The following is a 26,841-nucleotide window of genomic DNA, read 5'->3' on the forward strand; positions in this document are numbered from 1 at the left end:
AGGTTCCCGAGTAGGCAGCCCAATCCCGTCAGAACTTGAGCCATTGCTGTCTGCACACATCTGCTTTACCTACCCAGCTGACATGGGGGCCCCAGTGCTCAGAGCCAGTGCAGCCAATTTGGTCGATAATCTGCAAATTAAAAATTCAATAAGTAGTTCCCAGAATCATTTTCAAAAGCTGGGACATAGAAATTAACATGTTAATAATCGGTGCACGGTGGGGTGGGTTTTCTGCTGTGGATTGTCATTGCTTTAATATGGTATTACAAAAAGGCCACGGGATGCAGTCCTTTAATTTTGCTGCACAGAGTGTAGGCTTTTAGGGGTGTTCTGTAAGTATCGATGTGGGTAATGATATTGCACATGGATTTTGTGGCAACTTTAGGCAGGAAACAAATAGGGAAAAGTAGCATTCATTAGAATTTCCTTTCATAATAAGGCATTATTACATCTGCATGGTACTTTTACCCTTGAGCACATCCTCAAATGAATTTAGTATATGTTGTCAACAAGCCTGAGAGGTAGGCAGGGCAGACATTTCCTCATGTGCTTGCACAAAAATAAACGCTTTGGGAAGTGCATGATCTCACACCAACAGCTAGTGGGCAGTAGCCATGATGAGAAGCTGGCTGTCTCCATCCCTAGGTGGGGGCCCTTTGGTCTGAATTTTGAGCCTGCTGTGCTGACAAATTCATACACCATTTGCTCTAACAAGTCAAGCATGATAAACTCATGACAAGGTGCAGGTTCCAAAAACGACTCTGGGAGCTGCAAAGCTTTGACAGGCAGACATGAGTTCGAATCTCTGTTCCAACACAGATTAATTGAGAGACTCTGGACTTGTCCACTAAACTCTCTGAGCTTCTGGTGCCTCTTTTAAATGATGGAGGTAAGGATAACTACCGTATTGGGTCACTGTTAGGATGAAAGTAGAGGGGATAGGTGAGAAAGTATCCAGTGTATACTTAATGTATTCCTGGCATTTGAAATTGAAGACGTATGGGACAATATATTTGAAAAGGAAGACGTATCAAAAAATCTTTACCGTCTGTGTGGTAACTGCTGGCCCTGTGTGGCTATTTATATTTAAATTAATTCAACTTACAATAAAATTAGGTCTAATTTCTCTGTCTCACTTCCCATATGTCAAATGTCCAATGGCCACATGGGGCTAGTGGCCATTGTACTGGGCAGCACACATACAAAACATCTCTATCATTGCAGAAAGTCCTATTGGATGCTGCTGCCTTAGGAGAGATGACTTCTCCAAGGAAACAGGCAGGGGAGATGCCGTACAAAGTCTAGACTCTATGTTGCTGCAAGAGGAGACTGGCATGAAGATGTAGACCGGTGTGTGCCCACTTTCCTTTGTTTAACAATATTGTTTACATTGGGGCTATGCAAATCGTGTGTGAGCAATACAGTGCAGTGCATTTAATAGGCCCACTCCAGAACATCCTGCTGATAATTGTGTAGAGCTCTGCAAATGGTGGGTAATTTCCTCTCAGGTGCCTGTTCTACACGCTTGTTTGGCATGCTTTATTGTCGGGTGGATTTACACTCTGCATTTGCCATAAAAACTGTTTCCAAAAGAAACAAGAAGCGTGGCAAGATAAAAAGCGATATAAAAAGGGTATTTTGTGATTTATTTATGTCAAATTTATGGAAGATGACAGGAGGCATTACAGTTCCAAAATTAGTTGTCACAGTCAGGCTGTAAATTCTGTAGGACAGGAGTTAAAGAAGTGGGTTGGGAACCAGGACCCCTGGGTCTGTGAGGGGCCTACAGGAAGGCTCAACAAGGCAGAGGATTTCTAGAACCCTCTACAGAGGTGTTTGGCCAGCTCTTAAGCTGAGGAGCTGCCATTTAATAGCTAACAAATATTGAGTGCTTGCTATGTCCTAAGAATGTTGCATGCATAATTTCATTTGATTCCCACTAGCTCTTGCTATTTTAATCGTTTTATAGATGTGGAAACTCTGTATGTACCTCTCTACCAGTGAGCAGGAGTAAAGCCAGAATAAAGGTGGAGGCAGACTTGAATTGACTCGTTACACTTTCACTAAAGACTTCAGTTCTTTTATGCAAGCACGTTTTCTGTACCCTCTATGTGTCAGACATAGGACCAAGCACTACTGGTGCAGAAATGATAATATATGGTCCTTCCAACAACAAATTTTTGGTCTAGCAAGTAACCGAGCTAATATGCAAACAACTGTGGTATGAGTCAACCTGAGAAAGCTGATGTGTTGTAGATGTGGATGGAGTTCTCTAGGACCACAAGGACGCTCCTTTTTAATCCCAACTGGAGTATATGGAGAAGCTTCATTGTGGAGATAGTCTAAAAGACTATCACATTATCAAGAAGACTTGTTTAAGAAGATTAAGACACCAGCAACTTCAATATATCTTCCCTGGCTGGCCCTTCCCACTCTTCACCCCTGCATGGCATCCTTATTTTCCATTCCCTTGGTCAACTTTCCAAGAGCACCCAGGAATCAATGCAGGGCATCCAGGAAAGGGTTCATGTAAGCAGGTATGCAGTTAGCAGGGCCTTAATTTATGGTCACACATTTATGGACAGCCAGGCTGCCTAGAGGGCACTGGAAAACAGATTGACTTCCCTGTAGGGCTTGCACTAAGACTGTCTCCACATGGCCCTTCAATCCTTTCAGAGTTTCTCTTCCTCTACAAAGGGAAGATTCCTCTGGTTTCACATGGACTGTGAGTCTTGATTAATGACTATGAAGGACTTACAGGTGCTAGAAGACAAAGACATTACTTAAATACCCATCTAATAGAAATTAAATGTGGATTAAAAAAAAGACACGTAAATTAGATCAACCAAAGGTCACTCATTTACTCCGCTGGGCACTCTGAAAGTTCATCCAGGATTGTTTCCTGCCAGGAGTGAATGGATTTGAAAGTAAAGATTTTCAATGGTATTTTACTCACAAAAGATTCCTGCAGTGGGCAAAGAATGATATTGCTCATGGTAATAGCAGTAAGAGAGGCTAGTGAGGGAGAATAATTTGCAAAATGAATGTCTCTTGCTATTTTCCTTTGATGAACAATCATAAAAAATCTTCTAGTTTTAATGCCCCGTTTCTTCCACCCCTGTTTTAGAAACTGATTGATTATGGTTTTTCATGGGGTCTCCACCACATCACAAAATGTCACTTTGCAGTTAGATGGCCCCCATTGGAAAGGCACTGAGAGATGCCAGTTGCAATTCAAAAATCTCAATTTTCAAATATACCTTGCAGCTTATTACTGGTGAGAAACATTTTCCCCCCCTCATGGACATGCTAAGTGTTGTGCTGAGAAAAAAGGTGGCGAGTGTTCTTTTGAATGAAAGGAAATTTGCAGCTAGGAGCTCAAGTCCCTGGAGCTTAAGAGTCCACCTTCTTTTAGTAGTGATTCTTGCTGTGCGGCCTTCCCGTGGGCTCAGGTAAGAGCAGGAGACAATTGAAATGGAAGAGGCAAAAGGCACAGACTAATGGCAGTTGCGTCTATCACATTCTCCACTTGGGTTTCAGTCAAGGTTATAATCTATACGTGCGGCCTCCCACAGGCCATGTGCTCCCAGCAGACCGAGTTCACATAGTAAGCTCTTGGCAGGCAGGAGTTTTATGTTGATTTTGGGGATTTCTCAGACTCAGAGAAGTATCTTCCTGGCTGGGAAGAGTCAGTCTCAGGTTCCAACACTTGATTTGGATTTGGGAATTAGGATGCATCCGTTGTTTCTAACCATCACATTGTCTTGGACAGCCTTGAACTCAGAGATGATAGACTCTAGAGATATCCTTTTAGTAGAGCAGAAGAGAGGCAGCATGGAGAGGTGGGAGCTTTTGCATTCTGTTGCTTTTGTAGAGTATTGTTTGACTATGGATAAGCTGGGTCTCGGCTTTCTCATTGGTAAAATGAAGGTGTTGGGCCAGATGACTTTGAGGTCTAGGTTTGATCTCTTTCAGTATTACTTTACTTTTCCCCACGATATGCAACAAAATTTCACAGTTGTTGGGTTAATATGCAGTCTCTTCTGTCCCACTATATTTTATCTAAAAGAAAAACTACCCCCTTGCTATTCTTGCTTTCTTCTTGGTATTATTATAAAAAACAACAACAAAAAAAAGATGAGAGGAGGAGTTATGGAAGATGGGCCCATCTGGCCTTCTCAGCAGATTTGCTGTTTGATTTTTTTTCCCCCTAGCCTTTTTTGAACTGGCCAGAAGGGTTTGATTTAGTTGAAAATGGCACCTAACAGTGCAAATGCTCATTATCTTTATTGGTTATGATCTGCAAACCCATTTCTTTGTCCAGTGCCTTCAAAACAGCTTATTAGTTAAAGTATTCACTTCAACACCTTTAGGGCTGGTGTCACTGTGTGGGTTGCTGTCACCTTATGGGGAAAAGAATGATTTCAGAAGAGTTTTCTGTGATGAGCATCTCATCACTGCCTAACATGTACAGGGGGCTCGTGAGAGGCAGAGGACATGGTCATTTAATACCTGTCCCAATTACTAGCAGTGAAAATGGCATCACATGGTTATAATGCAATAACAGGTGACAGGGCAGGGTGGGAGGTGGCGTGTTCTTGTCAGTCAGCCTGGTTGTTATGTGTTACTCTGGGAAATGAATTCATGCTGAAATTACCCACATGTGCCCTAACTGTTTATAAGAAAGGTAAGGTGTAGGGGTCAATAGTGGAGGTGTTTGGTCTCTCTCATAGATTCTAAAGGTACATTTTGAGAGTGCTGAGAACTTCCCAGTACCCTATGGTTTCTACAGAAGTATAAGGATAAATCATGCCACTGGTTTTAGACACATTCCTGAAATTCTCAACAAGTGAAATTGCCATGCCCCAAGCCTCCAGTTAGGAGATTCTGACCTTCTTCTTTAAAGTCTGATGAAACTCTGATCAGAGGGAAATTAAATCTAAATCGCTATTCTGTCATCAGAAGTTCTGCTATGGTGGCAGAACTTTCATTGTCAGGTAGTATTGCTAGAAGATAAAAATAATAAAATGGTGTAACTTCCCCTTTCCTGACATTATTATTAGCTACCCAGAAGCATAATTTTTTAAAAGCACTATCTAGAAAAATCACATACACACATATTCTTTTACCCATCTCTTTGTTTTCTCCACCAACATGTTGGCTTAGCTAAATTAAAACATGGAAACAAAATTAATACAATTATTCATAGATTATTTTCTTTAATTAAATAACAGCACTCCCCGATCAGAGGGATTAATCTAGCTACCATGGTTTTGCCATATGCATGTAAGCCCAACTAGTCCATCAGGTTCCCAGGGAAATTGGAAAGACTTACGTTAGTGATGCTTAATTTTGTTATAAATTTGGGCAGATGAAGGGGAGCCTGAGGCCTCAGGCAATGTAACAATGTGATGGCTTCTCCTTAGGTAGACGTAAGAGAGCTAATTGAGCCTGCTCGTTAAACTCACCCATCTGCAGGACACACCACACAATTCAAGATGATGGGGCTCTCTGCCAGAAATAATGACAATTTTACTCCTTTCCTTGTAGTTGTTTTCACAGGATAAGCGCATTATGCCCAACGGGACTCCATGGAGGATTTACTTGACCAAAGTGTGCCCATGGAAGACAATTCTGCCTCTCAAATTAGGAGCCAAAGATTGCTGGCTTATTTTTGTTAGCCAAACTAGCTGTGATTTACCTACTTTTATATACTCTCCTGAAGGTCTTCTTGATTATGCCTCAGTACTATTAACATTTTGGGCCAGATAATTTTTTGTTGTGGGGATCTGTCTTGTGCAATGTAGGGTGTTTAGCAGCATTTCTGGCCTCTACCTCCTAGATATTGGCAGTTCATCCCCACTGCCCCACCAGTTGTCAAATATGTTCCACTACATCATCAAGTGTTCCTTGGGTGACAAAACTGCTACTGCTCTAGGGATATTTCTGCCACAAAAAGATGAGAGTTTAGGCCTTTGTATCTGAAGTAGAGGCTGAATCTATCTGGCTACCTTATCGGGGGATTTCAAATCAGTTTTTAAAGGTTAGCCTAGATTGTTACCTGAATCAACTCAGCAGGAAAAAAAATCATACCATGTTGCGTGTGAAGTAACCATAATTTATTAGCTCATTAGTCTGGCCTTGAAATTGCCATTTTGAACACTCGCCCAGGCTGACCAAGTTTATAGGCTGAGTTTTCTTTTTACAGACTCAAGGTTTCCCCTCTGCCTTTGGAAACCCATTGTACAAGCTCACTGAGCTTACCATGGCCGGGTGCACTTACTGATAAGTAGCCTTTACTTGTGCATCCAACTCTTCGAAATCTTCTGCCACCATCACTTTTCTAGTTGATATGAAAGTTCTGCTCTATAAATAAGGAGGACAATGAGAGACTGATCAGGGTAGTTAAGAAGGAGGAAGACCGCCCAGTCACAAATATCTTCCTCCTTGCACCTACGTCGGAGCGTCCAAGACCTCACAGTTTCCTGAGGGTTTAAGATGGCAGCAAAAGTCATTATGTTCCTGTTGACATCTCTCCAAATGGCCAAGAGGAAGGGAGGGTAACTGATTTTCTCCAAAGTCACATTGTGCTAGTGTACCCCCACCAAAGAAACAGGGAAGATTATCAACTTCTAATCGCTTTTACTGTTTACTACGGTGTATTATCACCTTCTGTGAAGTTAGCATGCATGCCGGCCAATTGGGGAGGTTTCTTCATGCAAAAGTATGTCATCCACATTCTAGCACCATCATAATTACTGAAATATGCAAGAGGGGCACATTTCATTTTACCTTGGACTTGGTGCCTGCAAATAATTTGGAGACTGGGCAGCCAATTCGTATATCCTGATGGATTTTTATCTGACCAGGTGTTCACTTTGTTCCCTGCTTAGCGCTCTGTCGGCAACGAGCTCCTCCTCATGTTGACTCCATTGAGGAGCACCATATGGTGGGCAAGGCCTCCCCTTCAATCAATGTAGTCACATTTGCATTCATCCTCTGATGAGATGGTAAAGGGGAGACTCCTCTCCTATTTGGAGAATTTGTGTGCTTGGAGTAGAACCGAACGTAGAATTCGCTTTTTCATGTGATGGAGACTTTGTCTTATTTATTTATTTATTTTTGTAAATAAATCAAGAGTGCTAGCTAAAGTCATTTATTTGCATACTGAAATTCTAGGATATATCCCAAATTCTGCTCCTTCTGTCAATATAAATAACCTCTTTGGGGACAAATTATACTAGTAAACATATTCTTAAAAGAACAAATGCAAACAGAATTCGGTTTGAGTGTATTGCTACTAACATTTTTTCACCTTCCTCAGTAGAAAGGGCTTATAAATCTCTTTTTATTCTATGTCTTAGTCTGAGCTAAAAGACAATTCTGTTATATAAATAAGTTTAAGCATTTTCTAGAACTAATTTTATTGTAAATACTGCAAGTACAAATACTTTATTTTATGGTAGATATTTTATTTTTAAAAGAAAGCACAATGGATTATGTTCACAAACATAGATATGTATTGATAGCCACATAAGACCATTTATTTAAAAGTTGCCTCGCACTTGAGGAAAATTCATACCACCAAGGCTAAATGAATCCTTAGAGTAGATTACAGTTAATAGCAGATGCATTTGCTTAAAGTAAAACAGTTTTATGCAATGTAAAGAAAATTCTGAGTTATAAACTTGGAAACTATTCAGGAGCCTTGACTCAAATCTGTTTTTGTTATGAATTTTTGAAAGATCTGAAGTTAATTTTTTAACCATTTATAATTTCCATATGTAAATGATAAGTTTGTCTTGCTGGGATTTTCTGAACATTTTATAAAGATGTCAAATTTTTTCTCCTATAGGCATTCTTGTATTTATATTACAACACTAATTCTAACAGAAAAAATGACCAGTAAGTAAAATAATGATTATTGCTAAAATAGTCCAGTGCTTGGAATTGACTCAAACTTGAATTGAATGGAGTTAAATTATTTGTGCCTCATATACGATCAGACAAGTATAGCTTTCATTCCTCCAAAAGATATCATTTCTTAAACTATGGAAAGTTTTTGTTTCATTCATGTTTCTACAATTTTCTTATTTGTAGTATTCATATTTAATGTCTACCCAGGCAGAAATGGACTGCTAGCAACAAATTATATCAACTGCAAAACTACTGCAATTTTTAGGTTCAAATGAACAGATAATCAACCTAATTTCAAGTCTTCCTCTATTCTGTTATTAAAATTCAGGTCTGCTTCATATTGGTAATCTATGTCCTTTAAAGACCAAAGGAACCTGTTTCTTAATTTCTCACAAAAAGTGTAATAATAAAATTAATTAATAGACAATAAATAAGTGATTAATACATGATAAATAGATAATTAATAAAATATCATCTATAAATATCTGTATGCTTGTTATGTGTATGTGGATATCTATATACAAGGGTAGTCCTTTAGTAGACTTTTTTTCTTCTCTTTATGGCATCTGTCACTACCACACATTGTTCTCTCTCTCCCATCAGACTATAAATGGCACAAGGACAGGGACTTTGTATTCTTTTACAATTGCATACTCAGGACCTAGAATGGGGCCTAACTTGTATACAATAAATATTGGGATGAATGAATCCATGTTGAACCCCGATAGAGAACAACTGAGAATGTACCTGGTTCAATCCCTTCTTTATACAGATGTAGAAATTAGGCTAAGGACGGTTTGCTCCATTAATTGTTTATCCCTTCATTTATTATTCATTCCTCTTGTTCATTTATTAAATATTTATTGGACACCCACTACCTACCAAGCACGGTAATAACTGATGTCAGTACCAGAAAGCATAAGAGACCCTGCCTTAAGGGAGGTCGATGTTTGTAGGGGAAACTGACACGGACAATGTAATGATCCTGTGGGCGTTTTTATACCATGGGGAGAGAGACAGACAAGGGAGATTTTCAGAGGAGGTGATAGGACAATGAAAGAGGAGGAGGCGGCAAGCGATGATGACTAAAAAGGGTGGGAAGCAGAGGATGAGAAACTGCAAAGACTTGGAGACTGGAAATGACATGACCCATCTCTGAAGTAATTTGCTGTCATGAGCAAATGAAATAACTTTGGGAACAAGGACACTGCAGTGGTTAGAATGTGGGCTTTGCAGTCCAAGTGCCCGAGTTAAAATCCTGGCTCCATCATGTATGAGCACTGTCATTTTGGGCAACCAAAGCTCTTTGTGTTTGAGGTTCCTCATCTGTAAAATGGAAATTATGGCACCCACCTCATGCAGTAGTCTGAAGCGAAGACTACATGAAATGCAGTGGTGCCTTCTATATAGTAAGGGTTTAACAAAAGTCTGTGACTGTTGCTCTTATTATTATAATCAGGAAGTGGTGCAAGACGAAATTGGCCAAGTTTGGTTAGGTGAGACTGAAGAGCTTAGCATTTACATTTTATTCTGTATGTGTTGGACCTCTATTGAGTTGAATGTAAGTTGGGGAGGAAAATATTTGGACTTTATTTTAAATCTGAGAAAGAAGTCTCAGGTTGACAAATGGAGGAAATACTTCAAAAAGGAGGGTGGAAACAAAGAGCATGTTTGAAGGATGTGGTTTGGCAATGACATTTAGAGGGAGAGGGCTTAGAGCCTCTAGAGAGGTATTTTAGAGATGGAATAATAAGGATAGGAGCCGAGGTCTCTAATGCTCCCGTATCAGACAACTGTGTGGTTTAGTGAAGTCTTCAACCAAAACCTTTAGGACAATCAGCATCATCAGGGATTGCTTAGGACAGCATTGCAGTGCAGAGCTCTGTTACCCACAGTGTGGTCTCCAAACCAGCAGCATCAATATCATCTGGGGTCCTGTTCGAAATTCAGAATTTTCAAACTTCACTCCAGACCTCTTGAATCAAAATCTGCCTTTTAACAAGATCCACAAATGATGTGCATGTGTCTTAAAATTAAGAGACACTTGAGTCCAGAGCAGATATCACCAAACTCCAGCCCTCTGGCCAAATCCAGCCTACTGGCTGTTTTTGTATAGCCTGTGAGCTAAGAGTGGCCTTTACACTTTTAAATGGTTGGGAAAAAAAAACAAAACAAAAAAACAAAGAAGAATAATATTTGTGACACATAAAAACCATATGAAATTCAGATTCCAGCATCTGTAAGTAAGGTTTTATCGAAACATAGTCATTCATTCACTGACATGCTGTCTGTGGCTACTTTCGTACCACAGTGGCCAAGCTGACAACCTATGACCCATGAAGTTGAACATGTTTACTATCTGGTTCTTTATAGTAAGTTCTTGACTTCAGATCTAGAGAAAGGGTTTGGGAGTGAGGAAGACCTAGGTGGATTCCATTCCTAGCATGGCTGTCTATTTATTATTATTTCATCAGTATAAATAGGAATAATGCATCTATTGTACTTATTCCAAAGCCTAGCACATGATAGGTGCTCGATACATATTAGTTATTCTTATTACTTGATAAAAATGTTAATAAATAATCAAGTTATCGCCCATGTCTTGTGCTTTCATACTGTGGGTTTTCCACGGATGCACATTTCTTTTCAAGCATAGCCAACATGTTGTCTTCCTGAAGAGTCACTCTAAGTTACCTTGATTCTTGCCCTTGCCGACTAGCTGATTTTTGGGAAACTCTAGTAATAAAGAAAATCGCTCCTTTACATCAGTAGTTAGGCCTGTCATGAATAATGATATTAATAACTAATAACCTACAATGTGGTATAGATACTAGGGAGTAATTTATTTTGAAATTTTTATGCCATCATAATGAATTTGTTTGTTATTCATTGTAACTCTACTTTCAAGACATAAATCAATGTTGTTTTATATTCTGGGCAGATGCTGTGTGTATTTCTAGAGGTTTTCTAGGATAAAGAATTAGCATTTATTAATAGTAACACAAGCATTGGGTGTTTTGAACACATCTTAAAAGCAGTAATAAGGAAATCACTGCCACAGATATTTTTCCATTTTGAGAGAATGCTGCAAATAACCATGTTGGCATTTAATACTTGGACCTTGATTTGAACTTAAATTGAATGTAGATAAACATTTTGGTTATCTCTTCAATTGAAGTATAACTTTTCCTTAAAAGAAAGATACAGCTTCAAGAAAAATTGAATGTTATTGCCTTTTTACCTCTGCCTTTTCTTATTAGCTACACTCTGATATCTCTTCCACAAATACTGATACCCAGCGATGCTTAGTGAAAAGAGCAAGACAACAGTAAAGCTGAGGATTTATTTGTTGTTGTGTCCTGGTTGTGAATATAATATTTGGGTTGTGGTTTTAGTATCAGGTAATTTCCTCAGATCTTCAATTATTGAAAATATTTTCTCTTAGTCCAGTCTTTAATAGTCAGAAAATGGAGCCACTTACTCATATTTAAGGCAAATTATGATTATTAAAAATAAAAATAACCAAATATTATCCCTGAATATGAAGGAATCTAGCTCATCAGAATTTTGCAGAAACAAATACATATATGTTTTTCTATTTATATTCTTGCTCACCCTCTTAGTTTGCCTTTTAAATAAAATATAAATCAAATATTTATATTTCAGATTGGCATCTACAAGAATTATGTTAAAATTATGTTACATGATTATTGGGAATATTTCAAACTTTCATTTATACTCCTTCAAATTAAACTTTTAAATGTGAACTCTTTCTAGAAGGCCTCAAGTGGTAACACAGTGTGAAAGAATTCTCTAGAATTGTTTTTGCTATAAAAATATTATATATTACATTTAAATTACAAATAGCACAAAATTGTCTAAAGAGCCTTTAAGATGACTGATACTTAAAACAAATATGTATATGGTTACTCACATATGTCTGGGACCAGTCTATTAGTAAATGTGAATGTGCAATGTATAAAAACTGTATCACCACAGTTAGCATTACTAAACTGCTAGAGTGGAAAAACTTAGCATGCTTATTTTTTATCCCACATTTAGTTTGGTGAATTTGCTATGAAGTTATCCTCTTCCTGTACTTTTTCTTTCATCCTAGAAATACTAATATTAAAAATGGAAGCATGTATATTTCAGCTTGGTTGAGAAAGCTAGTCAACAACCATAGGCAACATAAACTATTATGCGTTAATAAATTATTAAGCACATTAAAAAAAAAATAAAAATTTACTGACTGCGACAGATTAGGTAGGTAAGTGGAGGAAAAATAGCCTTATCTCAAAATAAATTTAACTGAAGACTCTATACTGGGTAGAGTATAGACTTTATACTGTATAGAGTATAGTGTTATGAAAAAAATCTCAGTAACAATGAATGTGTTGTTCTGTTTTTTAGCATTTTCATCAGATGAGGTACCTGGAATACCACAGTGTACTTCCACATGTGACAATGGAGCCTTGTATTTTTTCCTGGCACACATCCCTTAGAGTTTCTAACTTTGGAAAGTGAAGTTGCCTGACAACTTGAGTTAATTATAAAATAGTTACTATTTCTTTTGCTCCCAAGTATTCCATCAGTGGGCGTTAGTAGTGACTTGGTTCTGAAAATAAAAAAGAATCAGCAGGTCATGCAAGACACTATTGCAGGCTTAATTTAAGTGAACTTTGCATGTTCAGGACAATGAGGCCCTGGCCACTTCTCTGTGCATATTACCTATAATCTAACAATTTCCTCATCTTTAGTGCATATCCTGGATGTTATGGTAAATTCTGATCATTCAAACATCTGCGTCAAATATCTACAGACTGGGTACTGTATGGTTAAAGTAAAACCAACATGGTTTCATTATAAAGTTCTTCTTTCTGTTTTTGTAACACAGTAATACTTTGTCCTGGGTGGCTATTAGAAGGGTTATTCAAGAGGGACAGCAGGTATTGATTCATAAATGCTAGCTTCATTGCAATGACAGTCACTAAAAGTTGTAGTTGACCAAACATGTCTTTGAAAGGGTACTATCATATTTCCTTTACGTATTTAATGGGTATATATCCAAGACATTTAACTTGTGACCAGCATAGACAAAGCTCAGAAGAGAATAAAGTATTTCCTTCTAGTTCTGCCTAGTTTATTGATTTATTTTTTACGTGCTGCTTTCAGAAAGAAAGCTGAGACTCAGAAGTTAAGACTAAGTAAGTTATAGCAAACTTTAAGGTTTTTTTAGGTAGGCAGGCAACAGGGGAAAAAAGGAAGGTTACCTGTCACATCTTCACATAATATATTATAGTAGCCTGGCTTATTGACAAGGATTTCTGCAAGACACAGAATCTCTGCAGATTGTTTAAATGAAGAAACTTTAAGGAAAGGACTACTTAGAGAGAAGTAACTATGTAAAGAGAACAAATAGGCATGTTAGGGCACCCAAAGATGAGCAAAAACTAGAATCATTAGCTAATGATTAGCTAATGAACTTTAAACTTCAAGGTTCCCCACATTGTATAGAGCCTTTCTAAGGTCCTGAGAAGGGTTAGCAATATGCTCCCATGCTTGTACACATTTTATAAAATTTTCAAATTTAATTATACAAGTTTTGGGTCCCATAAATCCTAGAAACGTCCCTGAACTTTTACTCTCCTAGAACCAAAGTGCAAGGAGAGGACACAGTGTTACTTGAGCCCTATGAGAATTAGAGTTGTGGTAGAGGAGCTACCCAGTGGGAGGTGAAGTTGCAGATGGTTCTAGAAGAGCAGCCCAGAAGCAGAGGGGAAGTGGGAAAGAAGTACCTTGAGCCCTCCCTCGCCCCACTTTCTGGTTTCCTGATGGTGCCTCCCATTGGTTGAATCAAGCAGGAAGCCAGCAGACAAGGGCACCTGGGAGATTGTACATGGGCCTCCCAAGGTGCAGAGCAGAGCAAGATCGAGAAAGGATTGGAGCAGGAGAGGCAAAAGAATAACCAGTAAAATAATGAGAAACACCCACATTGTGACCTGTTCTCTCATTCAGATCATCCGAATGTAAAATTTGTGTTTTGGATTCCCTTTTGGAGACCTCTATGTGTGTGTAAACCAGAGAGGTTCTTCTCATGGTAGATTCTAGGAAGAATAAATGCAATACAGTTTAAAGTTGTATTCCAGACTTTGGTTTATACAGCAGCCACAGTTAGAACAAGTAACAGAACACATAGAGTGACCATGGCCAGCATGTCCCACATAGTAAATGTGAAGGGAAAGTGGAAGGAAATGGCCACGAGTTATAAACAGAATCATCCAATCAACAGACACTTTCCAGATGATCAACTACCTTTCATCGTGAGTTTTTGTTAATAACTGTTCAAATATTTACATATATTCCTGATGAATGGATATGAACATTAAATTCCTGAAGCATTTTCTTGGTGGTGAAGGTAACAGTTTTTCTGGTAGGGCAGAGGGGAGAGAACTTACTTTTCATGAAGTGTTTCCAGATTGAGAGACTGCGTATTATTCAAGTCAATAAATTGAGGAGGTTAGGAGGGGGATTGTTAAGCTTTACGTTTTCCCTCTAAACGCTGATGTGGGTTTTTGTGAGTTTTAGTCAAAGGACGTCAGCTTCCCTGAGACTAACATCTCTGTCATTGTATCCACCCCACTGTTCCCTTATTTGGGTAATAGATGTTTTCTTTGAAATCAAGTGTACGTTTGGGTTTTACAAACGGAAATGCATTTTACTTGTATGTTTGGATCTTTAAGAGAGATTGTGTGTTATATCAATAGAAAAGAATCCTTTGATAACGCATGCCATCATGTCTCCTACGTTTTGGTGATCTGTTTCTCATACTCTCTAATCCTCATGTTTCAGATTCTGCTCTTTTATGTTTACCTTCTAGTAGAAACAATGGCTTCCTATAAATACCTATAGGGTTTTGTTTGTGCTGTTCCCTCTGCCTGGCATACCCTTCCTGCTTCTAATCACTCTTTCTCATTTGACTCAGTCCTGGCACCCTTTATAGAAAACCATCCCCCAATTCTCTGCGGACCTCTGTCTCATCACTTATATGTCATACTTCACATCAAAAGTTATCTGTCTGACTCAGCCGGCTGGACTAGAGGGCTCTCACAGTCGGGGGAAGGGTTTCATTCTTATTAGTATCCCTTGTACACAGGCTCTGGCATGTAACAAGTCATCAATATGTATTTGTTGCACTGAACAATTGTATAATTGCAAAAATTTCATTTTCCCCAAAACAGAAAGGACTGTGTAATCCTCAAGGTAGCCCTAGTGTCCTAGTTAAAGCTTAGTCCAATGTGTAAAATTTAATTATCTCTCTGATTAATTGGCTCCGGAGATGACTTTTGGATTTTCCCTGTGCTTGGGGTAAAATTAGACCAGTAAGTGTCTGCTTCATCATGTTATGTTACCTGAAACAGTAAGTTGTACTTTCTGTTAAGTCTAAAGGACTGATTAGGTCATACCTTTTAGAGAAGTAGTAAGAAAGGGAACTAACCATGGTCATCACTGTCACACCAAGCCCACAGCAAGTAAGGTGGTAATGACAATGTCTCTCTACTCTTGATGTAGAGAGAGTAGGAATTTTAATTGTCAACTTTCAAACAGGAGAAAGCAAATAACTTTCCCAAGGTCACCATTCTGGAGGAAGCAGGATTTTAACCCTGGTCTTCCATGTCAAATCCAGAGTCTTCTGTTCATTATTGCAAGGTGCCTTTCAGCACCGAGAGGTGGTTCCATCATGACCAGGTATTACTTTTGCTTTCATCAACCAATGCCTGCTGCCTTATATACCTTTGATGAAGTTTGCTCTTTCTTTAAAGGCCATCTTGAGCATTGGGAAAATGATGTGCATTTTTGTCAGTTCCTGCAAGTTGGTTTGGGAAAGCGTGTCAGAGAAGAAGGCAGTTTCTAGAAGAGGGAGGTGAAGAAATGCTAGAGATTGATGTGTTAATGAATATATAACTTTTCTTAGGGCAAGAAAACAGGCTCTTTCAAAGATAATAAGCTTCTTAGGGAAGATTTATATTGATATTCTTAAAGATGTATAGAATATATATCTTTTTAGGAAGTGGGCTTGAAATCTACTTTGGGTCTGTACCTATGATGAGTCAATTTGCCAATGAAGTGCTTTGGGATTGGACTATTTCCTATCTGCCTTTCTAAGTACCAGAGTGCTTTATACCATGCCAGAGATCATCCATTTCAGAGGAGAGCACTTTTAAAATGGGTTTCCATCTAAACTCAGCCACGTTTTTAGTGCATGGCGAAATTCATTTGAATAATAGGCTTTATTTTCTATGTGCTTTCAGCAGAACTGGGAGCAAGGAAAGAAAACAAGGCAGATTTGTAGGGTAGCTGCAAAGTGAGAAATATGCATTTGAATGAGTGATGGCATGAAGTTGTTTTTATTCCCCCACAGTTTGTGGATACTTCCCCAGAGTTTCATGGGGGGGTTGGGGGGGATGGGTGGCTCTTGTCCTTGAGTTCACATCAGGCTGTGTTATTGAACCTTGTGACACTTCACGACAAAGATTCTAAGGGAAGAAAACATCTTGAGATTTGCAAAGTCTAAAGAGGCCTGGCCGAATGGAATCCATTTGCTTAAAATGTAGGGAGTTTATTTACTGGATTAAGTGTGAAGTGTGTTGATAACAGATGGAACGAGTGATCACATGACATATTTAAATAGTCTAAGGATAACCTCGATGTCCTGGTCAATGTTCCTTCTCTCGATTAATGCCAGTGCTAATTAACTGGCACAAGTGTTCCTAGCCATATGGGGGATGTTGCTGAAAGCTGGCTGGCAGCTATAGCCAGCTACTACCTGTACGTAATTTAGTGCTTTGCTTGGTGCTTTGGGACTTCCATAATGGAACGGCCCAGCAGAGAGAGAGCTGATAGTTGCAAGTGTCATGGTAGTTTCTTTCTTTCTTTTGTGCACATTATTCTAGAGGTGCTTAAAAAAATCAAAAATTGCATTGACTTTCTGCAGGGAAGTAAAGCTGTACTTGGTCCATGCATGCATGTATGCTCCTTGGGTTTCTGAGTGGTCTGTTAATTGATCTTTAGTCTGGTTTCCTAATAATGGACAGCTAACTCACTAACAATCTTCACTGAACCTGTGCAATGCCATTGAACTACTGATTCACCTCATGACTTAAAAAATGAGGGAGAGAAATAGTTTAGGCAAATAGGGAGTGGCATGGTTTGGGAGTTAGGTTCTAAGCCCACACCCAGCAGTGCTTCTCATTGGAAACAGGAATGATAGGGAAAAGAGCACTGGTTTTGGAGTCTAATAATTTGAGGAGGAATCGCATTCATGTTGGTCACTAGCCTTTTAGCTCTGGGCACCTCCAAGGGCTGACTTGGGAAATAGAGGCTTTAGTTTTAACAATGTCTCCCAGTTGTCTCCATGCCACCTCAAATAAATGTAAAATTAAAGTAAAAATAGGGTGGCCATATAATTTGTCATCAAAATGAGACACTAGAGAGTGAAAAGAGCAATTCATAGTAATTAGTCAGGGACCACAGGCAGGAAGTGGGACTATTCTGGACACACTGGGATGTATGGGGTCCCTAAACAAGGATAATGTGCTCGTTCTGCAAATGCGGGTTCAAGACCAAATCCTTAAATGCTCCCTATTCTAAAAAGTTTTCGACCCAAAGGGCCACCTAGAGAGAAAAATGAAGCCTTCATTGCCTTAGGCAAATGTGTTGTTGAACCTCTCTTTACGTTAGTTAACTGAAAAATGGGGGTTACAGTATTTGCCTCTCAGAACTGTAGGATGGATTAAATGTGTCTATCTTGAATTGTATCTATAAAATAAAATAAATTACAAAAAAAAAATAAATGTGTCTAAAGCATCCATGACAGGGAACGTCACACAGGAGTCGTCCCTTAGTAAATGTCTTGTTGTCCCCTTGGCTTCCTCCTTCCCCATCCTCCCTTCCCCATGTACTCAATAGCATTACATAAAACATTAATATACATTTTTTAAGAAGGGGGCAATTGTGTTGTATTTTTTACTAAATGACAAGCCCCTTGAGGGTAGCAATAGCAAGGGTTTTATTAATCATTTATCCAGACCATTTGGTTCCTAGGACCTACTCAGTAAAAGTTTGTTGAATAGCGGAATGAATTTAAAAGTAAAAGAAGAGCAGTCCTTCCAGAGCATAGGTTTGCAGACAAAAAAGAGTGTGGATGTATTCTTGGCTGATAAGAATTCAGGAGGCAGGAGAACACAGAGTGGTCCTTCCCAAATGGTAACTTAAGCTTAGTGGCAAAATAAGAAGGCTCTTCCTGAGGGATTGTCATAACCGCGGAAGAACTGAGCCCTCCTGTCCCCACTTGACTCTCCAGTTCCTGCTGAGTTTCTGAGATGGAGAGGAAGCAAATATGGAACCCAGCACAGTAGGGAGGAAGACACACTTATAATTTCCCTTGTGCCCACTCTCTGTCTCCCACATTGGCAATTATGTATCTCTTCTCTACAAGGCCACTCTAACAGGCTGCCACATGCCTGGTGTACAATGGACGGAGCAGGAAACCTGAGGATGTCAGCTCTTATGCTGGACCTGGAGGACCGTGGTCACCACATGTAATGGCTATGAAACTAACAGGCCATGTCTTCACTTAGTGGCTACTGATTGCCTGTTTGCACTGGAAATATTGTCAGCAAACTAGGCGTGGCTCAGACAGAAATCCTTGAGGAAGAAAAGAGCATGATGTGAGCAGTAGGTGAGAATACAGGCCCTGGGGTTACACTGCCCAAGTTCAAATCCTAGCTCCAGTGTGATCTTGAGCAGACTGATTAAATTCTTTTCGTCTCCATCTTCCCTAACAATAAAACAGTGATGATAATTATCTCTATCTGATAGGGTTATTTTGAAGGTAGAATGAGTTACTTGTATAAGTCACTTACTATGGTGCTTGGCACATAGTGGACACACTGCTAGTTTTTATGTTAGTACTAGTAAGATCATCACCATCATCATCTTCTTCATTATTAATGGCCTTTGAACCTGACCCTTGCTTATATTAAATTCTCTCAATGGGGTGATCACTCCCAGTTAGGTGGTACAGGGGTGGGAAGATGGGTAGCAAATATTGTATGACAGGAAATTGTCACATGGAGTAGACTACATGCTTTAACAGCCAGAGACTGATTGCTGTGAGGAGATTACACTAGAGGTTCCATGAAAATATTTTTAAAACGCATCTTCATATCGGCTAACGATGTTGATTATGTATGCATGTGTGTGTGTGTGTGTGTGTGTGTGTGTGTGTGTGTGTGTCCATGTGTGTGCATGTGTGTGTATGTGTATTTAACCTCTCCACCGGAAACATATGCACATCTGAAGACTCTTCTCAGACTTGGAGCTTGAAGGCTAAATTTTATCCTTGGTGGGGGCATGGGTGAACCAAAAAAGATAAAAGACAAAAAGCAAGCAAAACAAAACAAAAAAAGCCAGTCCCTTACACTTTGGGAGGCAGGATTTCTTCGTGTCCTGCTTTTGCTCTTGCATGTCTGGGTTTCACTGTACCTTCTCGGCGCTTCCTACTAATATTATTCTACTGTCAAGTTCTTGGCACACCCGAGTAGGAAAGAATTTTTCTGTACTTTGAGCTCGAGCCGGGCACTGGGAAATCCTCTTGTCCTGGATTTGTAGCAGCGCGAGGGCCATTCTTCAAGCTGTAGCCACTCTGCGCCCACTCCCGGTATTTTGGCAGTTGTTAGATCCAACCCAGCCTTGGCTCGTGAGGGGCAGAGCTTGATGTAGACAAAAAGTGCGTTTCTTTTTTGTGCCTCCATTTGAGACTCGCGATGAAAATAGAACCTGCTTTAATCTTGCTGGGTCTGACGAAGAGATATCTCCCAGACTGCAAGTCAGCATTTGCCTACACGGTTGTTTGGCAAATTCTATTTTTAAAAGTCCATAAATTCTACTGGTAGACAAAATGGGTGCTCTGTTTTTTGGGGGAAAGAGAGAATATATATATCCCGTGATGTGTTTTCAAGTTAATGAAGCAAGATCTGTTCTGTGCTCGTCATGTACCCTTTGTTTGAGAGTGTGACATCCTGAAGATATTCCAGCAAAGTTACGATGTGGAGGAGGTTGATTCTGCCCTGTGGAGGGGGGAGGGTCCCGCCTGTCACTCTGTGTCCACCTCCAGCTGTTCAGGGCTGTGCCAGTTCTGAATCTCCAGCGGTTTGTGACTCACATCTGCAGGTCACGTGAGGCTGGCCATCATGACATGTGAGTCACGGGCACTGGGAATACAGACTCAGAAATCAGGTTAGGCTTCTTTTGTTCTTTCTTCTTTCCTTGCTGTGGGAGCAGATTTGGATGGTTTGATAGGGCTTTATTAATCAGGAGTTCTTACAAAACAAACTTGGGGACTTGGGGACAATGCAAAGATTCAGGTTGCTGTACAGGTATGCCATTATCTGCCCTGAGCCTCACTAACGTTGTGTTCCTGTTCAGGCCTCCTGCAGGACCACCTTCCCCGTTTACTCGACCTCCCTTTCTCTAGGCCCAGCTGTCCTTTCCTATCCGTATCCTTTCCTTTCTCTCAGATGCTGTCCTCATGATTGCTTTTTCTGGTCATTGTCTGCTCATCAGAGGCATTTTTAAGGCGTCTCTTCCATTGCTTTGCTGAGTGATTCTTCAGCTTCTCAGCAATGGTTTTGTCCCTTGTCTCTCAGCTGCATGGTAAATCCCTTGGGGAACAGAACGGTATCCATGTGTCTTGGTTATAGTGCATGGATATATGCATATGCGTGTTTATTTATTTTCTTTTTTATTAATGTTTTTGATAAAGATAATATTTTTATTACCTAAAACTTATGAATGGAGGTAAGCAAAACTAGATACAAAATAACTGAAAATGCAAGTCTTAGCAAATATTGTTCGTGTTAGGTATGTAAATTCTAGTGTAGATTTTTTTTTTATCATCACATCTGAATGATGGAGAAAGAGATGAGAGAAAGAGATTATAATGCATGTGCCAGGCACTGTTCAATGGGCTTTCTACATATTAACCCTATTGGATATGTGCAATGATCATCCTTACTTTAAAGACCAGGAAACAGGCTCAGAGCTGTGAACTGACTCTCCCAAAGCAATATGCTAATAGGTGATCGAGCATGAAATACATAGAGTTTTGTAATCAGATTCTTTTCACTCGACAACATGATAATCCATTCATTTATTTAACAGGTATTTATTAAGTACCTGATATGTACTTAATAAATGCCATGCATACTACTAGAAGATTTCACACAGGATGATGTTAACCTCTGCCTTCATGAGGTGGGAGGGAGACAATTAAAAAAGCAGATATGTGTGATCTTGTTCTAAAATAAAAGAAGTTCAGCTGGGCTCAGTGGCTCAGCCTGTAATCCCGCGCCTTTGGGAAGCTGAGGTGAGTGGATTGCCTAAGCCCACGGGTTCGAGTCCCACCTGGGCAACTTGGTGAGACCTCATCTCTACAATAAATCAAAATGAGCTGGGCGTGGTAGTGCGCACCTGTAGTTCCAGCTACTTGGAAGGCTGAGGCGGAAGGATGGCTGGAGCCCAGTGGTTCGAGGCTGTGGTGGCCGGGAGCAGCCATTGCACTCCAATCCGGGTGGCAGAGTGAGACTCCAACTCAAAAAAATAAAATAAAATAAAATAAAATAAAATAAAATAAAATTAAATTAAATTAAATTAAAAAGTTCAGGGTGCTGGGGTCCCAGGCAGCAGCACCTAATCTAATCTGGAGGGAGTCCACAAGTTTATTTACCATCATTGTTCATGACTGCATTCTTTCAAATAAACTTTTTATTTTAGAATCATTTTAGATTTATGGAAAAGTTGTTAAGAAAACAGAATTCCCACATGCCTTGTACTCAGTTTCACCTGATTTACTGTCTTATATTATGGTGGCATGCTTGCCACAACTAATGAACCAATATTGATACATGGCTATTAACTAAGCTCTACACTTTTAATCATTTACCTTTCTTTTTTTTTCTAATATCCTTTTTCTGTTCCAGGATACCATGTTACATTTAGTCAGCATGTCTCCTTAGACTTCTCCAGACGGTGACAGTTTCTTAGACTCTCTTTGTTTTTGATGATCTTGACAGTTTGAGGAAGACTAGTTAGATGTTTTGTAGAATGTGCCTCAGTTGGGATGGTCTGATGATTTTCTCATGGTTAGACTGGAGTTATAGGCTTTGTATATCATGCTATGGGCTCTGTATATCATGCTCTAACACCTATTGGTGTATGACTTTGGGAAAGTCAGTTCACAGGTCTGAGCCTCAGTTTCCTGATCTTTAAAATAAGGATGATTGCTTCATATATCCAATAGGGGTTAATATATATAAAGCCCATTGTGCCTGGCACATTAGGAGCCTGGCACATTAGGTCACGTATGCTGGGTTTTCCCACTGCGAAATTACGCCTTATCAATCTAAGAAATGGGGAGTTATTTTCTATTTCTGGGGGGATAGGGCATCATTGCATTTTTGTAATGCATAGACGTTTCCTGACTGATTCACCCAATGTCCTACTGATAGACTTGGAGGTTTTCCCATTTTATCAAATATTGCAAGTAAAGTCACGTGAATGACCTTTATAAATTTTCTTAAATCTCTCAAGTTGTTTTCTTTATAATAATCTCCTCTATATAAATTTGGGCATTTAGGGGAAAAAAGCTTTACATTTATATTGGTAACTTACTGTCCAGAAAGGCAATACCTCTTTGTATTTGTAAATGCCAGCTTTATCAAACCATAGCAATGCTATGCATTATTCTTTTTAAGCATTAATGATTCAATATGGAGAGAATTTAGGCATGTAGTGGGCACACATTAAAAGAAGAACATAGAGTCAAAGTCCTATTTTGACAGAAAGATAAAAATGCACTTCTTTATCTCACAATGAAACAAACTCAGGTTAGCTAAAACGTTAATTCTATGGGTATTTGCTGGGCCACGTGCTCAGTAAGTAGTCCCCACTCCCAAAGATATTCAGGCCTAGGGATGAAGACAATATAAAAATGCTCCAATTATTCCTGTAACTCAAATGATACTTACAATTCAAATTGTACTCGCATTTATTCCATTAAAAATTCACAAAACACCTCCTTAGATTCTGTCTACATGACTTTTTGTGCTGAAAAAAATGGTGAAAATTGCTTGAAGTATTTCTGTCGTGCTAAAGTTTATTTAACATGAAATTTAGAGACCAACATAGATGGAGAGGTTATTGGTGCATGAAGAAACCTATACTCCAAACAGACATTGTTTATGTAAATATTGGACTTTGAACAGATCTTTACTGAGGAAACCTGCCTTTGTGAGTTCACAGATGCCAAATGGGAGGTGATTATGAAAGAATTATGAATTCCAAGATGTAGTGTTACGTGCGTCTAAGTTTAGATTCCCAAAGGGACCAATTTACTAATACTGAGTGTATGAGTGCTAAATGGGATATGGTGCAAACAGAGCTGCACAGATTCAATAAGTGTGGAAGTGAATTTTAAATAAATAACAGTAATGTGAGTGTTTCAGAAAATTAAGATTTGTTCTAAACCCTATGCTTATTTGGGATGCTCTTAATATACTATATCTAGATAGGTTAAGCCAGAGCAAACAGAAAAATATAATTTTTAGATTATTAACAGCAAAAATCCACTGGTTTTGTTGAACCTGACCATGCAGAATTGACAAGAAAATTGGAAATCATTTAGATACAATCAAAATCTAAATACTGATACTAGGTCACTTCTCAGAGGGAAATTTTCAGCTGTTCTTCAGTGAATGCAATGTCTTACTCCTTTTGTTTCTCATCAGTTCCATGTGTATCCCACACATAGAGGACTGTGCTATTGATGGCAAAATTTTAAAACATACTTGGATGAGTATGACAACAGGTGAAATTTGAAAATCATTCATTAAGGTAAAAACTCCATGAGATTGTGGTTCTTCTCTTTCTTCTTTATGCTTTGCTATTTGGAAATGCACTATCTTCTAACAGAAAGACTGTATCTGCTTTTATTATATTCTGTTCTTCAGTTGTTAATCTGAAGAGCTAAGGTCTTTGCCCAGTTTAACATAGAAAGGACAAAGAGCTCGGGCCACTCTCTGAAATGATGGTTTCCAAATCTAATGAAAATCATTCTTAGTAGAAGAGGAAAGTAGGAAAAGGAAAGATATAGTCATTCTTTAAGATGTAGTGGTGGTTGGTGCTGTTCTTTGGTTCATGCAAGGAGTTCCTTTAGTGGCAATGTCCAACATGTATCCAGGGAAATAACACCTGAAAGGATCAATGGATATTAAGCCCACTTAGCTGTGACACTGTGCCCTAGGACTGTTCATGGCTCCTGTATAGCTAGAATGTCTTGCATCAGAATTCCTGCTCCAAAAAGCAACACTGGTGCCCTCTGACATGGAAATCCATCACCAGGGCCATTCTCCTTTCTAAAATGAGTATATGTGGAACGGAGTATAAGTTTATAAGTTCCTTCAGAGATGAGGTTAAAGGTGGGTTATTATTTCCATTTTAGAAGGTGAGTTCAAAGTTTTTTGTTTATATCAATGGCCCACCTGATCCAGTATAATGGATATCACACTGTATTCTGTGAGTTGAATTGTGACTTTTCCTTCTGCAAAATGGATTAGTTAATCCATTTTAGGCAAAAGACATTAAAATTTTTTAAACTCTTTTCATTAATTTAAGGATCTATTTTTGCCAAGGTATCTGTTTAGCAAATTTAATTTTATGTGGTGTTTCTAGGAAGCTACATTTTAACCTGTGGTTTGTGATATTTCTTTACATCTGGGGCTTTAAAAAATAATCTATTTTATTTTGAGCTAAGTTGTGTCATAGAGTCTAGAAGGGAATAATCATGGACTGGGGTTTTTAAGTAGCAATCAACCAAGAAGGACCCAGACAAATTTGAGTTATATCCTACAGACTGACTCTTTGTGAAGCCTGGGTTTAGTTTGTCAGAAAGCCCAGAGAACTTGAAAGTCCCATGAACTAATTAACTATAAACATTTCATGACTTAATTGAATTGTTCACGTTCTTCCTTGTTGATGTCATCTGGTTCCATAATGCTACTCTTACCGACCATACAATTACTGTTCATTTGATATTATCATTAGCATATAGAGTTGATGAGTCAGTAAAGATACAAGATTTCTTTTTTTGTTTGCTTGTTTGTTGTTAACAAGAGAGCAGAAAACATCACATATTCTCAAGTAGAAAAACTTGAATGTGCCTCATTCTGTTCTTCCTCCTCAGAAAATTGTCTGTTGAGGTTACCTGAAAAATTCGAACTCATTTTTTATGATTTAAATGAAATGTCATCTCCTTCTGGAGTTTCCCTGAAGCAAATGGTAGAGTCGGCACTTTTTCTCTTCCATGTTCCAGGTAGCATCTTGCACAGTTTTCTGTTACAAGATGAAGTTTGTTACATGGCTGCAGCTATTTCTGCACATCTCTTGAGTTCCTCTAGACAGGGTGGTAGTTTTTCACCTCTGTGGAGAAAGTACACGGCAGAAGAAGGTACTTAATATGCATTCAGTAATGTAATTACTGATGAAGGAAGTTATAGGTTCTGGTAAATCATTGGTTACATTTTAGAAATTTAGACAAATTAGGGGAACCATGAGAACTTAAAGTTCTAGGAAAGATTCTAGGAAAGTAAAAGGATGTAAAATATATTTTCAAATCCAAATAGTTATTATATGCAGATTCTGAATACTTCCAAGAAGTATTGGCTTAAATAAATAAGAATGACCTTTTTTTCCTTGTTATTGAGAGATAATATGCTATTTTTGAAAACAAACAAACCAGAAAACAAACAAAACAAAAACAGACCCTGAAGGTTCTCATTTTCTCCATCCCTTACTAGTTATGTGTCATTGAGCTTCAGTGTTCTGATCGATAAAAATAGGGAAATAATCATCTTCTTCTCAAGTGGTGAGTGTTTAATTATGACAGTGTATGTAAAGCTCCCTGCATTAGTGTTTGCATATTGTTGGTTAGATGGTAGCCATTATTAGTGTTGAACTGGAGATCTTGCTAACTTGTGGTACTTATTAGTGATCTACCCCCAATCCTTTCCCTATTTCTAATTTTCAGATGAGATAGAAATTCATTTTTCTGCATATGCTCAAACATGGGCAAAGATAGGAATACTTCTGAGATTTCCTTACACCATAGAATTCTGTGATCGTGATAATCTTTAAAATGTGCTTTGGTTCTTTGGAAAAAAGAGTGTGTTGAAATAAAAGATAGTTGTTATTTTCGAAATGTTCTTTGACCCAGAGGGTAATAAGGTGAGATACACATTTCTAAGAATGCTCATTGCATTTATACATTATTTTGCCCATCTGTCAATGAATTAGTCTTTAATTTGGGCTGAGCCATTTTGGTATTTCAAAACAAACAAACGTATTTAGAAACAGCAAGAAAAATGCCATTATGGATTTTAATATGTTTACTATGCTTTATTTTGGGGAATTTTTATATGCAAAGTGGCTATTGAAATGCACAGGAGGTTGCCACCATTGATTTGAGTACTAAAAATAAGACGTAGTCATGTTCTTCTTCCTTTTTCTTTTTCTTTTCTTTTTTTCCTTATTTCAGTAATTGTATGGTAGAAAACTAAATGACAAGGAAAACAGAATGCTAAAAAGCAACACTGGGTAAGCTGCCCAGGCTGGGCAATCATCACCATGGACCCCGTCCAGCCCAAAATAGCCTTGTTGAGCATCTGAACAAGAGCAGCTGGAGAGGTTTCTCCCTGACACCAAGGGGTAGCCACGGGATACCTCACAGACACTGACAGGTGACCTTTGCTGGACAGCAGATATGCTGTCTCCTTACAACTCCTACTTCTCCTATGCGAAAGTAATGTC

At 38.8% G+C, this 26,841-nt stretch overlaps 1 protein-coding gene across 3 annotated transcripts in view; it reads left to right on the forward strand.

The window, feature by feature from the left end:
• The window catches only part of PPARGC1A (PPARG coactivator 1 alpha), a 462,550-nt gene that overhangs the window by 289,383 nt on the left and 146,326 nt on the right, over positions 1-26,841 (forward strand). The gene's annotated exons all lie outside the window — the stretch shown is intronic.

Source organism: Carlito syrichta, unplaced genomic scaffold (assembly GCF_000164805.1).
Source record: "Carlito syrichta isolate Samal-C Ts95f unplaced genomic scaffold, Tarsius_syrichta-2.0.1 Scaffold288844, whole genome shotgun sequence".
NCBI classification, from domain to species: Eukaryota; Metazoa; Chordata; class Mammalia; order Primates; family Tarsiidae; genus Carlito; species Carlito syrichta.